The sequence below is a fragment of the Bos indicus genome, chromosome 12 (assembly GCF_029378745.1).
Source record: "Bos indicus isolate NIAB-ARS_2022 breed Sahiwal x Tharparkar chromosome 12, NIAB-ARS_B.indTharparkar_mat_pri_1.0, whole genome shotgun sequence".
Taxonomy (NCBI): domain Eukaryota; kingdom Metazoa; phylum Chordata; class Mammalia; order Artiodactyla; family Bovidae; genus Bos; species Bos indicus.
The window spans coordinates 55,310,161-55,325,038 of record NC_091771.1 but is presented as its reverse complement, the minus strand read 5'-3'; the positions used below and the strand labels follow the sequence as shown (position 1 = coordinate 55,325,038).

Genomic DNA, 14,878 nt, shown 5'->3' with positions numbered 1-14,878 from the left:
ATAGTCTTCCAGTCCTCTGAATTTGAATTTGAACACAAGATCTTTACCATCATGGTAAACACACCCATCAGGTCACTGGATGAAGCGAAACTTGCAAGTCTCCGAGGCCTTATTACCCAATATCCTTCTTAAAGCTTCCAGATCCCAGACTAACAATTACCACATCTAATGGCTGTTGCTTCCCCTATTATCTTATTATCTTCTCTTAACATCCTTGGCAATTAAGATGATATCCAGTGTGTCTGGAGGAAAGGTGACCCGCATGAGACTTCCTGAGATGTTATCTGAATGCAGGCACTGAAGCTATGATGAGAAGCCTGATGAAAACATTGCATTGACCAAAAGATAGTAAGTCTTTGTTCCAGGGAGAAAATGGGATTGTTTACATTTTTATTTCATTTTTGTTTTCAACTTACACAAGGTGATTCGCTTACATGCAAGGTGTGTCAGCTCATCTTTGGAACTGTGATTCTCAGAATTCCTTTTCCCTGAATTGTTTCAGGTTCCTGTGGACCACAAGAGATATTTGGGGTGACATCAAAAAGGTGGAAAGATAGTGGGAAGCTGCTGTATAGCAGAGATGCTTGGTGATGACCTAGAAAGCTGGGACCCAGGGATGGGAGGGAGGCTCAACAAGGAGTGGATATATTTATACTTATAGCTGATTCGTGTTGTTGTACAGCAGAAACTAGCACAACATTGTAAAGCAATTATCCTCCAATTAAAAAGAAATCTTAAAAAAAAAACCCTAAAACTAAAAATAAATAAATAAAATGTGGAAAGAGGGAGTAGTTATATGCTTCTATGATGGGAAATTCCAGGCAAGGCATCGTTCTGACCTGCTGGCTCTCCTTGTCTAAGGGGATCTCAGCCAGCCCTCAGTAACTCCAGCAAGCTTAGTAAACCCTTAGTAAGTCAGCAAGCCCTTAGTAACTCAGCAAGTGCCTAAGCCCTTACTAACTAAGCCCTTAGTATCTCAGCAAGCCCTTAGTAACTCCTCTGCCTTTGAGTTCCCTGAACCCCAGGCTTCCATGTGCAGCTCCTACATGCTCTTCCAACTCATACCAGATCGCCCCTTTCAGTTTCTCTGACCCTTGAACAAGCTCCACAAGTTTGGCTCAAGAGTAAAGAACACCAGCCTCACACTCAAGTCATCAGCAGCAACTATGCTGAGCTTCGTGGGTGGGTTCCACCTTGCCCTGCCCCTCACTACTTCAGCATCTTCCCTTCCCAGTGGCCTGCCCTACTGACTTCAGGCCCAGCATTCGGTGTAGAAAAACAGGCTTGTATCAACGATTCATTCAGCTCCTACACATGTATAAAGTCAAAGCCCTTTGACAAATCCCCTAGTCTTTATCACTCTGAGTGGCTCCGTTTTTCTGATCCAAATTTGGCTAATGAAATATACATATCTATTATTCTCCAGAGGATAACAGCTAATAAAATATGGTTCAATAATCTATTAAAATTTCAAGTGGTAAAGGAGAAAGTTTCCCACTTACTGTTTTATGTTGGTATTTTGAAGCTTCCACCCTTTCAAGTAATTTTATTTTAAAATAGGTTTCTATAGGTAAGATGTCATAATATAAAATTATTGAAAACATAATATTACCTCCAAAAGACTATTCTGAATGCTGCATTCATGCAGAAATTAGTTCAGTCAGATGAGAACCATGTTCTTCATTAGGACATGGATGATTTTTGTAATCCAAACCACTGAAATAATTTCCTAATTTTGACCTCCTAATTCTTCTCACACTTGGGAAAATAAGAGAATTTGTTAAATTTCTTTCAAGGTATGGAAAATATCTTGTAGTGAAGACACTACAGGCAAGTGAAACCAGGAACCAAGCTAATAAAATTACTTATGAATATATGAACATTCTCTCCTAATATATTTCTCCATACAAGCTATTAATCTAATTTATATCACATACACGGTTCTCTTCTACTTTTTCCTACCCCACAGAGGAAGGAATGTGCTGGTAAAAATTCACAGAGGGGGGTGTTTATAATTGCTAGGATCCTTACAAGTTTAAAAGGCAGAACTAAAAAATTGATATGTGTTCCACAATTCTCTAGTTTTGTTTCTGTCTCTGTATTACTTACATGTGTTGAAGCAACGAGACACTTAACATCTGAGTCACTCAGTGCCACGTAGCAATTTAACGGAGTGTGAGGCATGGTTCTTGCCTGGAGAATCCCAGGGACGGGTGAGCCTGGTGGGCTGCCGTCTATGGGGTCGCACAGAGTTGGACACAACTGAAGCAACTTAGCAGCAGCAGAGGCATGGTTATGGAAGATATAAGGTGAACATAAGGACTGCAGAAGATGCAAGGAAGACAAAGACTCAGCCCCTGAAGAAGGGTATGGTCTGTGCCAAGGCTTCAGAGAAGGAAGTTTAAAGAAGAACTAAAGCAACTAAAGGAGTAGAAGAAAGGTGGACATTAAAGCAGAGTCCACAAGCTGGAGAAAGGGTACTATAAGGAAAACACATTACTTCTGTGCACATTTTATGGCTTCCCTGGTGGCTCAGATGGTAAAGAATCTTCCTGCAATGCAGGACACCAGGGCTCAATCCCTGGGTCTGGAAGATCCTACAGAGAAGGAAATGGGTACCCATTCCAGTATTCTTGGCCTGGAGAATTCCATGGACAAAGGAGCCTGGTGGGTTATAATCCATGGGATTGCAAAGAGTCGGACACACTGAGTGACTAACACTTCACTTTTTAAGGAGAAGGAAATGGCAACCCACTCCAGTATTCTTCCCATGGACAGAGGAGCCTGGGTGGGTGGGGGCTACAGTTCATGGAATCGCAGAGTTGAATACAACTGAAGTGACTTAGCATGCATGTAGAGAACTACTGATTCAGGAGTTTTCTGTGGCAATAGTTGTGTGGGTTGCATCAAACAGTATAAAGGCAAGAATTGTAGGAGTTGGTTCAAAAACAATAGGATTGACCATAAATAATATGGAACTAGGAATTCACCATAAGTATGAAGTGTAACTATTTTATTATAAAAATGTAGGATGGGGAGAGATAGAAGAAACACCAAATAAAGTTTTATGTACATGGTCATATTATTTTCACGATAGAAAGTAAGGTCATTTTTTGAGAAGAATAGAATAATAGTTACATTTTAAGGAAAGTAGAAAAGTTTAATGAATCAATTATCTATGGTGGTATTTCCAGTCCCCCTCACGGCTCCAGTAACTGTCCTGTCCACCCTGTTTCATCCATGTGGTTTGCACTAGAACTGCCCAACTATTTGGTTATAACTATTCCTTCTTGGCCACAGTTGGTTAGCCCCGAACTGGCCACCAGACTATAGTGTAACCAACCATTCATTGTGTTCTCCCAGAATTTCAGAAACTTCAGTGTAAAAGTCACTGTCTTTCTAGTAATCCAGGTTTTACCATGGAAACCTAAATGCCAGGTCTTACTGTTCTCTCAGTGTGTTTCCCACGTTTCCCACCATAGGTAACATAGAACAGATGTGACCTGCCCAGAAAAAAATTTTTTAATAGATTCACAAAGAAGATAATAAACACAAGATGGAGAGAAACGGAAGTTAATTTCTGGGTTCCAGTTGTTACTAAGAACCAGTCCTATTCCCATCCTTTGATTCTGTAAGATATCCCAGGAAGAATTTAATAAATACCCCCAATTGTTTAAGCTAGTGGTTTTCTGATACTTTCAATAAGAAGGCTGTAGTGAATAAAAAATCATTTTTCTCTTCAGAGAATGAGCAGTAGAGTTGAGTAGGGAGACATCTAAGCATGACCAGACACCATTATGGGGTCCCTATGAAGTCATAAACAGTAATGGTACTCATCTGCTTGGTGTGTGAGTTTCTGCAGAAACATTCTGCAGCCTGGGGATAGACAAAGAGAAAACAGGCTAGTGAACTGATCAAGAACTGTGGTTTTCATTGTAAAGAAACTCCACGGAAGGGCAATAGGACAGGAGCGTTAGTGTTATTGACAAACATGTGATTGAAATTCAGGATGAAATGTCTCTCAAAGGGAATGATGTAATCCATTAGTGATATCAGCCCTGACCAGAAGAACAGGAGGCACCAGAATGGTTCCTAATACATTCCTTTTTTTTCTCCCTTTCAGGATATAAATTTATACTCCAGCCTTCTTTTAATAAAACCAAATTAAATTCCAAATCAAGATTATGGTAAAGAAACTGATATAAAAATCACTGAGCAAAACTGCAACATTTTTGTACAGAAAACCAGATGTCTAGGAGATCAAATCATGTGGTCTATCTTAGGCATAAGATACTAGAAGAAACAGTCACAGAGAAGAAATGAAAATTCTAGTCCTGCTGTTATGGGAAGAAAAAATTAGGCTAAAAAGAGAATTGTGTACATATCATTATAAAATAAAATGGTGACTGCAAACGCCAAAGTTTTATACTTTCCATTTCTTTTTTTAAATTTATTTATTTTAATTGGAGGCTAATTACTTTACAATATTATGGTGGTTTTTACCATGCATCAACATGAATCAGCCATGGGTGTACACGTTCCATTTCTCTGCTTCCTTTTCTATAAGATTTTGAAGTGAGAAACAATTGGTCTTGATGCCCACTCAAATCCCCTTTTACTTACCATTCTAATATCTGTTGTCTATATTTCCAGCTGTCTACACCTGCATTTCATTACCTGTAAATTTTATCTGGCCAAAGCCACAATAGCCTAAGAATTAACAGCCCCTACGAACATCCTTCAACCAACAAGAGAAGGGACTTTGGTGCATAAACATTCTAGCTTGCTCTCCCAACTTGGTACTAACCCTGAAATGCACCCAGATTTTTCTCAGTGAGGGCAAAATCTGGTCACGCCCAGAAACAACTGCTAGTGCTTTTGTTACTGGTTGTCTTTCCTTCCCTATTCTACTTTCTTGCCCTCTATTCACGTTTCCTGAAATTATCTCTCGATTTAGCTCTTAAACTTGAATACTTGCTTCAGGATTTGCTTCTGGGGATATGCAAACTACCAAAAGATTTGGAATAGAGTCTATAGGGCTAACTCATCATTCTAGGACCTCTTTTGTGAGAGTTCAAGATTTAGAGAATTTCCTTTTCCCCCTGTGAGAAGTGTCAGTTCTTTAATTTTTGGTAGTACAAAGATGTGTGAGATCTTTGAGGTATTAGTTCAGGGTTATATAAAATTAAACTGGATGTGAGAAAAGGGGCTAAAGGTTAAAATTATATTAAGAATTTTTTGTTCTATAAATACAGGTTCTTGCTAACTGAAGTGCTGTTGTTGTTCAGTTGCTCAATCATGTCTGACTCTTTGAGACTCCATGGACGGCAGCACGCCAGGCTTCCCTGCCTCTCACCATCTCCTGGGGTTTGCTCAAATTCATGTCCATTGAATCAATGATGCCACCCAACCATCTCATTCTCTGTCGCCTCCTTCTCCTGCCCTCAATCTTTCCCAGCATCAGGGTCTTTTCCAGTGAGTTGGCTAGTTATAATTGCATTAAGAATTTTTTGGTCTATAGATACAGGTTCTTTATAATTCACGTGAGACAACCTATATGTTAAATTAAAGGCTATTATGATATATCGAGGCTAAAATATTGCAAAAGAGCTTTAAACACTATAATATCATAACCTTGGACTGGATTTGTGACAAGGAAGCAGATGAGAATATGTACTTGTAAGTTGCTGCAATAACTCCCACAATTGAATGGCTTCACACAATTAGAGTTTCATTTTACACTATTAATATTCAATGTAGCAGTTCCAAGTACAGGCTAACAGAGATGCTTCACCCAGTCTAGCAGGAAATCAGCTTCTAAGGCTTCTGAGGTCACCCCAGGGGTCTCCTCCAATCTAGACAGCCAGAAATAGAAAAGGGCAGAAGGAATGAATCAGGAGAGAACTTTAAGGAGCAGCCTTAAAGGAGGAGGAGTTCATTCCACTCTCATTCCATTGGCTATGATGCAATCATGTGACTATGCTGAACTGCAAGAGGCGGGGTGGGTTATAGGTGGTATTCCCACTGGGAAACAGGACCTGCTTCTCCAAGTGACATCTCTCCTTTAGAAGAGACAGTACCCATTTCTGGCAAATAAATAGCCATCTCTTCCACCACCTGGCTTCCACAGAAGCACTGGTGGCAAAGAACTGGCCTGCTAATGCAGGAGACACAAGAGATGCAGGTATAATCCCTGTGTCAGGAAGATCCTCTGGAGAAGAAAATGGCAACCCACTCCAGGATTCTCGCCAGGGAAATCCCATGGACAGAAGAGCCTGGTGTGCCACAGTCCATGCGGTCACAAAGAGTCGGACACGATTGAGCGACTGAGTACATGCTCCACCACCAGCCATCTGTTTGCCTTATGCAAAATGAATACGCCAAATAAATTAATGATATAAACAAATTACAATTGAATATTAAGTAAATCAAACCATTTTCAAGAATTGGAGAAAGATGGATGATCATGTCAGCAATTCACATACATATTAAAATAATCCTTACCCAATAATTAAAACTTGTCTCCTTCTGCCAATAGCATATTTAAGAGTTCAATTCTCTGAAATGGAAAACACTAATATTTCAATCACTTAAAAAATCCATCAGTGAAACACTTCATTGATTCATATTAATCTTCTCCTATGCTACTTTGCTAAAACAACTACCTTACATACAAACGAAATCTGAGGAAATTCTTATCTCTTCTTTACCACATACCTGTATATTCTTCATGGGGAATATGAAGACCATTTCACAGTTACCTTTTCTCTCCATAAAACTGGATCTGTTTTCTCTGATCTGAGGAGATAAATGCAAGGAGGCAGAGATTATAGAAAATGTAAAGATCAAAACTGAGTCAGACAAGGATTTGGTCTCAATGCCACAGGCTAGAATAAATGGACAACAAATTGAGATTTCTGTTATGAATTCATTGTTCTTCCCAGTACAGCAAACTGCCCTCTTAATTATTGATATAGCAACAATCATTTGTATTAATATGATATCTTCATTATGAGTATCTACATGGGATCTGTTAAAGGAGAAAAATAAATGCAAAACAAAACCCAACTTTTATACTTTGAACTAATTCAGAAAAGATACTGACTTTATTTTGGAAAGTGGACTTATGCTTCATGCATAAGTGATTCTCAAACATTACGTTGTATAGGAAAGAAAGGAAAGGAAAGAAAATAGCTGTAACAATAGTGTTGCTGACTGCTATCGTGATGCTTATAATGGAACTGTTGACGTCTAGCGGTCAGTCTGGGTCAGTCTGGGTGGTGATGGTTTTCATGATCACTAATTTATAAACTATGTGCCAGTTACTGTAAGTGCTTTATATGCTATCTCATACTATTATTATTTCAGATTTATAGAAGAGAAAGCTGAGATTTAAAGAAGATAAGCATCTTGCCCCAAATCACACCAACAGGATACAGATGAGGTATAAACATAGCCTGCTTGACAACACTCTATGCTATTAACCGTTATGTTGTGTGACCTTCCCCAAAGGTACGTCACTGTTTGGTACTCTGTTAAGTACAGGTCTGACAACAAAGAATTAATCTAGTGAAAATGAACAGAAACTAACTACAGTGGTTCCCTCTTATCCAAGAGGGATAAGACCCCCAGTGGATGCCTGAAACCACAGATATCAGTTTAATAGTAACGAACCCTACCCTATATATACTAAGTTTTTTCCTCTACATAGGTACCTATGATAAAGTTTTATTTATAAATTAGGCACAGTAATAGATTAAAAACAAAAACTAATAATAAAATACCATACATTGTAAATAACAGTTATTAACTGTGGTCTTTCTCTTTCAAAATATCTTATTGTACACACTTAATACCTTGTCCATCTTAACTGAGCACTTATCACGCACTGTGGCCGAAACGTCTGCAGTTTGAGGTGCAACAGCAAAACTGGTATGAATTTCTTTTCCCTTCATCACAGTTTCACAGATAAAAGATTGGTTCTTGCTGTAGATTTTAGCAACTGCAGCATGTTCTTTTTTTTTTTTTTATTTTAAAACTTTGCAATATTGTATTAGTTTTGCCAAATATCGAAATGAATCCGCCACAGGTATACCTGTGTTCCCCATCCTGAACCTTCCTCCCTCCTCCCTCCCCATACCCTCCCTCTGGGTCGTCCCAGTGCACCAGCCCCAAGCATCCAGTATCATGCATCGAACCTGGACTGGCGACTCGTTTCATACAAGATATTATACATGTTTCAATGTCATTCTCCCAAATCTCCCCACCCTCTCCTTCTCCCACAGAGTCAGCATATTCTTTTTTTCGTTCCCTATTAAGTTGAGAACTTTCACCTTTTACTTAAAGAAGTTACCTCATGGCTTCTCTCTTGTATAATTGAATGACCAGCATCACTACTCTTGCTCTTGGGGCCACTAATAAGTAAAATAAGGGTTACATGAACACAAGTACTATGATATCATGATGACAAATAACTGAGATGGCTAGTAAGCGACTACTTGGCAAAATCTACTGAAAAAAACGATGATGCAAGTCTGGGGCAGACCAGAGCTGAATGGCACAAAATTACATTGTGCTACTCACAAAAGTATTCAGTTTAAAGCTTATGAATTGTTTCTTTCTGAATTCTTCCTTTGATGCTTTCAGCTTCTCACCACTGACTGTGGGTAACTGAAACAAAGGAAAGCAAAGCCATGGATAAAGGGAACTAAGTAGTATAAACTATAAGACAGAAGATAATGAAAGAAACGGAGAAGGCGATGGCACCCCACTCCAGTACTCTTGCCTGGAATATCCCATGGATGGAGGAGCCTAATGGGCTGCAGTCCATTAGGGGTCGCAAAGAGTCGGACACGACTGGGCGACTTCACTTTCACTTTTCACTTTCATGCATTGGAGAAGGAAATGGCAACCCACTCCAGTGTTCTTGCCTGGAGAATCCCAGGGACGGGGGAGTCTGGTGGGCTGACGTCTATGGGGTTGCACAGAGTTGGACATGACTGAAGCAACTTAGCAGCAGCAATGAAAGAAAATTAGGCACTTTCACATCAATACTGCTATTTTATTTTGTTAATTTATTTTTCAATTGGAGCATAATTGTTTTACAATGTTTTGTTTCTACTGTACAACAACAGTGAATCAGCTATAAGTATACATATGTCCACACCATCTTGAGCCTCCCTCTCACCCCTACTCCACTCCACCCCTCTAGGTCATCACAGAGCACCAAGCTGAGCTCCCTGTGCTATACAGAAGCTTCTCACTAGCTAGCTATTTTACACATAGTAAAGTATATATATATATATCAGTGCTACTCTCTCAATTCGTCCCACCTTCTGATTTTTAATATGACAGCCTTTGGAAATGGATAACATTTTATATTTTCCATCTTCCAATTGAGACTTAGAGAAGTTGGGAGACACATCCCTCACTACCACACAACAATTAAACGACTGAGTCAACACAGACCCATGCCTTTTAACTTTACAACTCTACTCCTGCTACTGCACTCCTTCACAGCGCATGGAAAATAAAAGCAGTGCTCAGTCGTGTCTGACTGTTTGCAACACCATGGACTGTAGTCCACCAGGCTCCTCTGTCCATGGACTTTTCCAGGCAAGAATTCTGAAGTGGGTTACCATTTCCCACTCTAGTGAACTGACCCAACCCGGGGATTGAACCCGCATGTCTTGCACCTCCTGCATTGGCAAGCAGATTCTTTACCACTGTGCCACCTCAGGAGCTCTCTTTTAGAGCACGCTGTCTTCTCATTTAATATTTTTGTTTCATTTCTTATTGCCTAAGTTTACCTGAGTTTCAATGCTTACATTAACTATGACTTGTCATTTCCTTCTGAAACACATCAACCAATCTAATTTAGTGTTACTTTCCTAGCAAAGAATGAAGATATTTGTCAAAATCCAAATCTGTGTCTTTGGAGTGTAAACTTTTATTAACATGATCCCAAAAAAGGAAGATGAAGGAGACATGTATAACCCTGAATGTTCACTTCTCTAACACATGATAGAAATTGTCACCTTGTTCTTCAAATAAGAAAATGAAAAATGAAATTTTGAACAGAAAACAAATAGAGTGATTGCAAAATCAGTAACAAGGTCAGAGTTATGCAATTGAGACTAAAAGCAATTATATGCACAAGTGCTTTGAGAAAATTGTGTACTCAAAGTGTAATCTGGGGTATATTAGGAGGAAATCAAATAGTCCATAATGTGAAAATCTGAAGAAAGGGAGGGATGTAGTATAAATTGCCCAATAGTAACAAGGAAAGTTGGAGAAGGGAATGGCAACCCACTCCAACATTCTTGCCTAGACAATTCCATAGACAGAAGAGCCTGGTGAGCTACAGTCCATGGGCTGCAAAGAGTCAGATACGACCGAGCTACTGACACACAGACACACACAACAAAAAAAAGGTTTTTGTAATAAGAAATAATATATTTGTAATAAGAAATCAATATATTTCTTACTATATCAAGAAATATAATATTCAGGATGGGAGAAGATATGGAGGAGAATCTAGCTATGAGAAGAATTTTCAAAGATGTAGAACCCCATATAACAGAAAACAGTAGCAGAATGAAAAAGCTTCTTTAACTGAATAGAGAGCTTAAAAGCTGAGAATAAACATGATTACTGCAGGAAATTTGCAGACCTAATACATAAAAAAAATAGAGTCAATCTTGATAAGAATGATGAAAAATCTCAATACAGAAAATAATAACCCACAAAAAAAGTAAATGAGATGGAATGGTAGTTTCAAAAACTTTAATTTTTATTCAGATATTCTAAAATAATTTGAAATCAGACACCTAGGAAAAATTTTATATAAAACATTGTTTAAAAGAAATAAACTGTATCATACAAACATATTTTTAATCTTCTCAGTGACATCATTGTTTAGTATGACAACCAAATAAAGAGCCAGTAATGGGCTCACACTGTGACAAAAGAGAGAAAAATCAGAAAACAAGAGTGATGCTATAGAACAATACCTTTTGAAGGCTACACATAACATTTTTTAGCAATGTACAAACATAAGACTTGTAAAAATGTATCTCTAGTAATACCTCCTTTGTTGTTTTTCCAGACAGTTGGGCAACAGAAATGTCATTTGATCCATGCTTAAGTTCTTGAGAGAACCAGAAACATAATGGGCTACAAAACACCTTAAACCACTGGCATCATGAACACTTCCTGTCTAATTCTGTTGGACAACAGAGACAAAGTAAGCCCTGTAATTACATCCCAGGCTGATCTATGCTTGCAGTCATGTAATTAATACTTCCTCTGTAAAGCAATGGAATAATTTAAAGAGCAGATTTTTTTTTCAACCATGGTCTGAAAAAAAGAAAAAACTCCAAGAGGAGAATACATGTGCATTTTAGCTATGTGCAGACACTTCTGGGATTCCATTTGCTAAGAGAAATTGTAACTAGATTCTCAGAGCTTTCATTGTACCAAGAGATGAAAATGATACTTCCTTCCTGCTAAGGTCTATAGTGGGGGGCAGAAGAAAGGGTGACCAGAACCTATATTTATTCCATGAGGTTTTATGAAAATGGTAAACATAATCTCAGTTCCTGGCTACCTGAGCCACCCTAGCATGGTGCCAACCACATTTACAGAGTCTCAGCCAGGAAAATCACTGCAGAAATCTGGCTCTAGAGGATAGACCTCAACTTACACAACAGAAATAAAACACTGCACCCCAGCAAATCTATAGTGACTTCCCAAATGCCTGTGTAGTTTCTAATGTCCATTTTAGAGATGTATTCACAATCGTGAATGTAGGTCCTACAGAACTCAGAGACAATAAAACTGGGTTGTAACACAAAGGCAGAAAGACAGAGTAAGAGTGAGAATGTAAAGCTAACAATGTGGGTTTTACCAAGAGAAACGCATTTCCAACAGTTGTTCAAATTTTAAACACTTTTACATTATTTTCTATTAAATGGCTCATACATATGCCCAGAAAAAAGTCTATATTTTCAAAATCCCTCTCCATTGCCAACCAAATCCAAAATGAATTTCATCTTTGTCATTTTGTCAACTATCTTTATTTAACATTTAGAATACACAAAGAGTGGTGCCAGGGTATACACAGGGTCAATGCAGTGGTGATTACCTACTCCTGAAACAGCGCCCCATCTTACCCCTTATAACACTAAACAACCTTATTTCCGACCCAGTGAGGTCTTCTCTGGGACTTCCCTGATGGCCCAGTGGCTAAGACTCCATGCTCCCAATACAGGGGGGTCCTGGTCAGGGAACTAGTTCCCACATGCCACAACTAAGACCTGCCACAGCCAAATAAATAAATACATAAATATGAAATATTTTTTTTAAATCCTTTAAAAAAAAGTTAGTTCTTCTCTGATCACTTTTCTACTTCTCTAAACATCACCCTGTCTATATGCTATGAAATACCTCACCATCACTCAACATTTTGTTTATTGATTTGTCTGTATTTGAAATATGAAAAAAAAAAAAAAAACCCTGAAAATGAAGAATCAGGGAAACAGCTAAGCGAATATCATAGTTATCTTGGTCTGCTTGGGCTTCCATAACAAAATATCATAGACTAGGTGAGTTATTAACAGAAGTTCCTTTTCTCACAGTTCTCAGGCTGAGAAGTGCAAGATCAGGATGCAAGCCAATTCCATTTCTTGTGGGCATGCTCTACCTGGCTTGCCACCTCCTGAGTGTATTCTCCTCTCCTCTTTTTGTAAGATCACCAATATTCTATGATGAGGGCCCCACCCTCATGACCTAATCTAACCCTAATTACCTCCCAAAGGCTTTGGCATTAGGGTTTCAACCCCCAGTGAATTTAGAGGGGACACAAATATTCAGTTCATAAGTGCCAGATCTGAATCCCCTCAACAGAATAGAAAAGAACAGCAAGAGAATATTTTGCTTGATTATTAAACTGAATTACCTTGCATCTATCATAGAAATCATCTGTTTTGTTCTGGCAGGAAAATGTAGTTCTCAGTGTCTAGTAATTAATATTCATTTCCAGAACAACTTGACTTAGGCATTTTCACTCTGGTAGCTTGATAGGTTGCATTTTATATTCGTAAGTTCAATTGATTGGCTCATAAATTCTTCAAGCTCTTCATTTTAATCTAAGAATTATGCCAAGAAAATTTTAAGGTAATATATGGCCCTGCATGAAAATTTAAAGGTAATAAGCCAGATTTATATTCTGTGAAACAGAGAATAAAAAAATCTTAACAAAAAACAAAATGATGGATAGGATACATCAAAGCACACTGTCTTTTTGGTGCAATGATTTGGAGCTCACATGTAGGTAAGTCCCCTGTTCTTCAGGCAAGCCCACAGAAGACCGAGTCCCTCTCCACTGGAGATCGCTTCACGTTTTTTCCACTAGAAAAGAGCAATTGGGGATTTTTAAGATATTTTTGGCTGAGGAACTCTGAAATTTAATATATGTTCCAATCTGAAAAAACTGGAAACGCAAAATAGGACAGTGGCCCAAGTCCAAGTAGTCTCAATTTTCCAGAGGCAAACACTGAAGCAAAGAAACAATAAGAAAACTCTCATGAAAATTACCAAGAGCAAGGGATGTCTGAATTGAACATTTTATTCATTGAATTTATAATTTTTTTTTACTTCCTTTAATTATTAGTCTTATCTCACAGAGCGAATTCACATTGAAATGATTAAACAGGGTTTTGGGAACCTGTGTTAAACTGACTAGCAATCATGCCTACATGCCTATTATAAAAAGTCATCATTCATTGTTCTCAGCCACATGTAGGTCATATTAACTGATTAATAAACGTATGAGTCAACAGCTACATCATTCACCCAGGTGGAGCTAGTGGTAAAGAACTTGCCTGCCAAAGCAGGAGACATAAGAGATGCAGGTTCGATCCCTGGGTTGGGAAGATCCCCTGGAGGAGGACATGGCAACCCACTCCAGTAGTCTTGCCTGGAGAATCCTATGGACAGAGGAGCTTGGTGGGCTGTGGACCACAGGGTCCAAAGAGTCAGACATGGCTGAACTGACTTTGCACGCATAAGCTATGTACAAAGCACTGTACTACAAACTATTTCAGAAACAACTTCATGTTAAAGTGGAAATATCTCTCCAGAGATTATTTTGAGGACTCAAGAGTTCTTTACAGTCTTCACAAGTACAAGTGAACACTCTCCAGGTAAAGAAAGAGATGTGTGATGTGAAAGCTTCATCAACATCGCAGCAGAAGACAGACACATGCACCGCATTTGCACAGAAAGAAGAAAGCTATTAACACAGCCTTCCCTGCGCCATCCTTAGGAAACTGCAGCCAAGCCTGCCAAGGCAGAGTGGAATTGAAGGGCAGCCCCAGGTTGGTAGGGTTTTCTGCCAACCTGTATATAAATCATCTCGTTCCTCATCTGCCATGTGAATAGGTTCTGCAGCTCCCATGGGAGTAGCTCATGAAATGTACTCATGCACCCTCAGAGCATTCAGTATTTTTTCCTTCTCTAGATTTCCATGGCATTATTCCTGTGTTTACCTTTCTAGTTCTTGGATAGATCTTTCTCTATTTCTTGTACAATATATATTCTTGCAGTTCACTTTTTAAATACTGAGGTTCCCCTCTCAAAGAATCATATCATCCAGTCCAGATCCCCAGCCTCTTTATCTCCTCTGAGTTCCAGGTCCAAATCTCTAACTCTTTACTGGAGAGCTTCTTTGAGATGCCCAAAGGGTACCAAAAAGTAAATGTAACAAAAATCCAAGTCAAAGTCTGTACCTTCAGAGGCTGCTGTTGTTTAGTCGCTCGGTCACATCTGACTCTTTGTGACCCCAGTGACTTAGGCCCACCAGGCTCCTCTGTCCATG

At 38.8% G+C, this 14,878-nt stretch overlaps 1 long non-coding RNA gene across 1 annotated transcript in view; it reads right to left on the bottom strand.

Annotated features, from left to right (window-relative positions):
- Positions 1-512: 512 nt before the first annotated feature.
- The window catches only part of LOC139186225 (uncharacterized), a 182,385-nt gene continuing 168,019 nt past the window's right edge, over positions 513-14,878 (bottom strand). Inside the window, exon 5 of the long non-coding RNA XR_011569786.1 lies at positions 513-6,798. This is a non-coding gene — a long non-coding RNA (uncharacterized lncRNA). The remainder of the gene's footprint in view (positions 6,799-14,878) is intronic.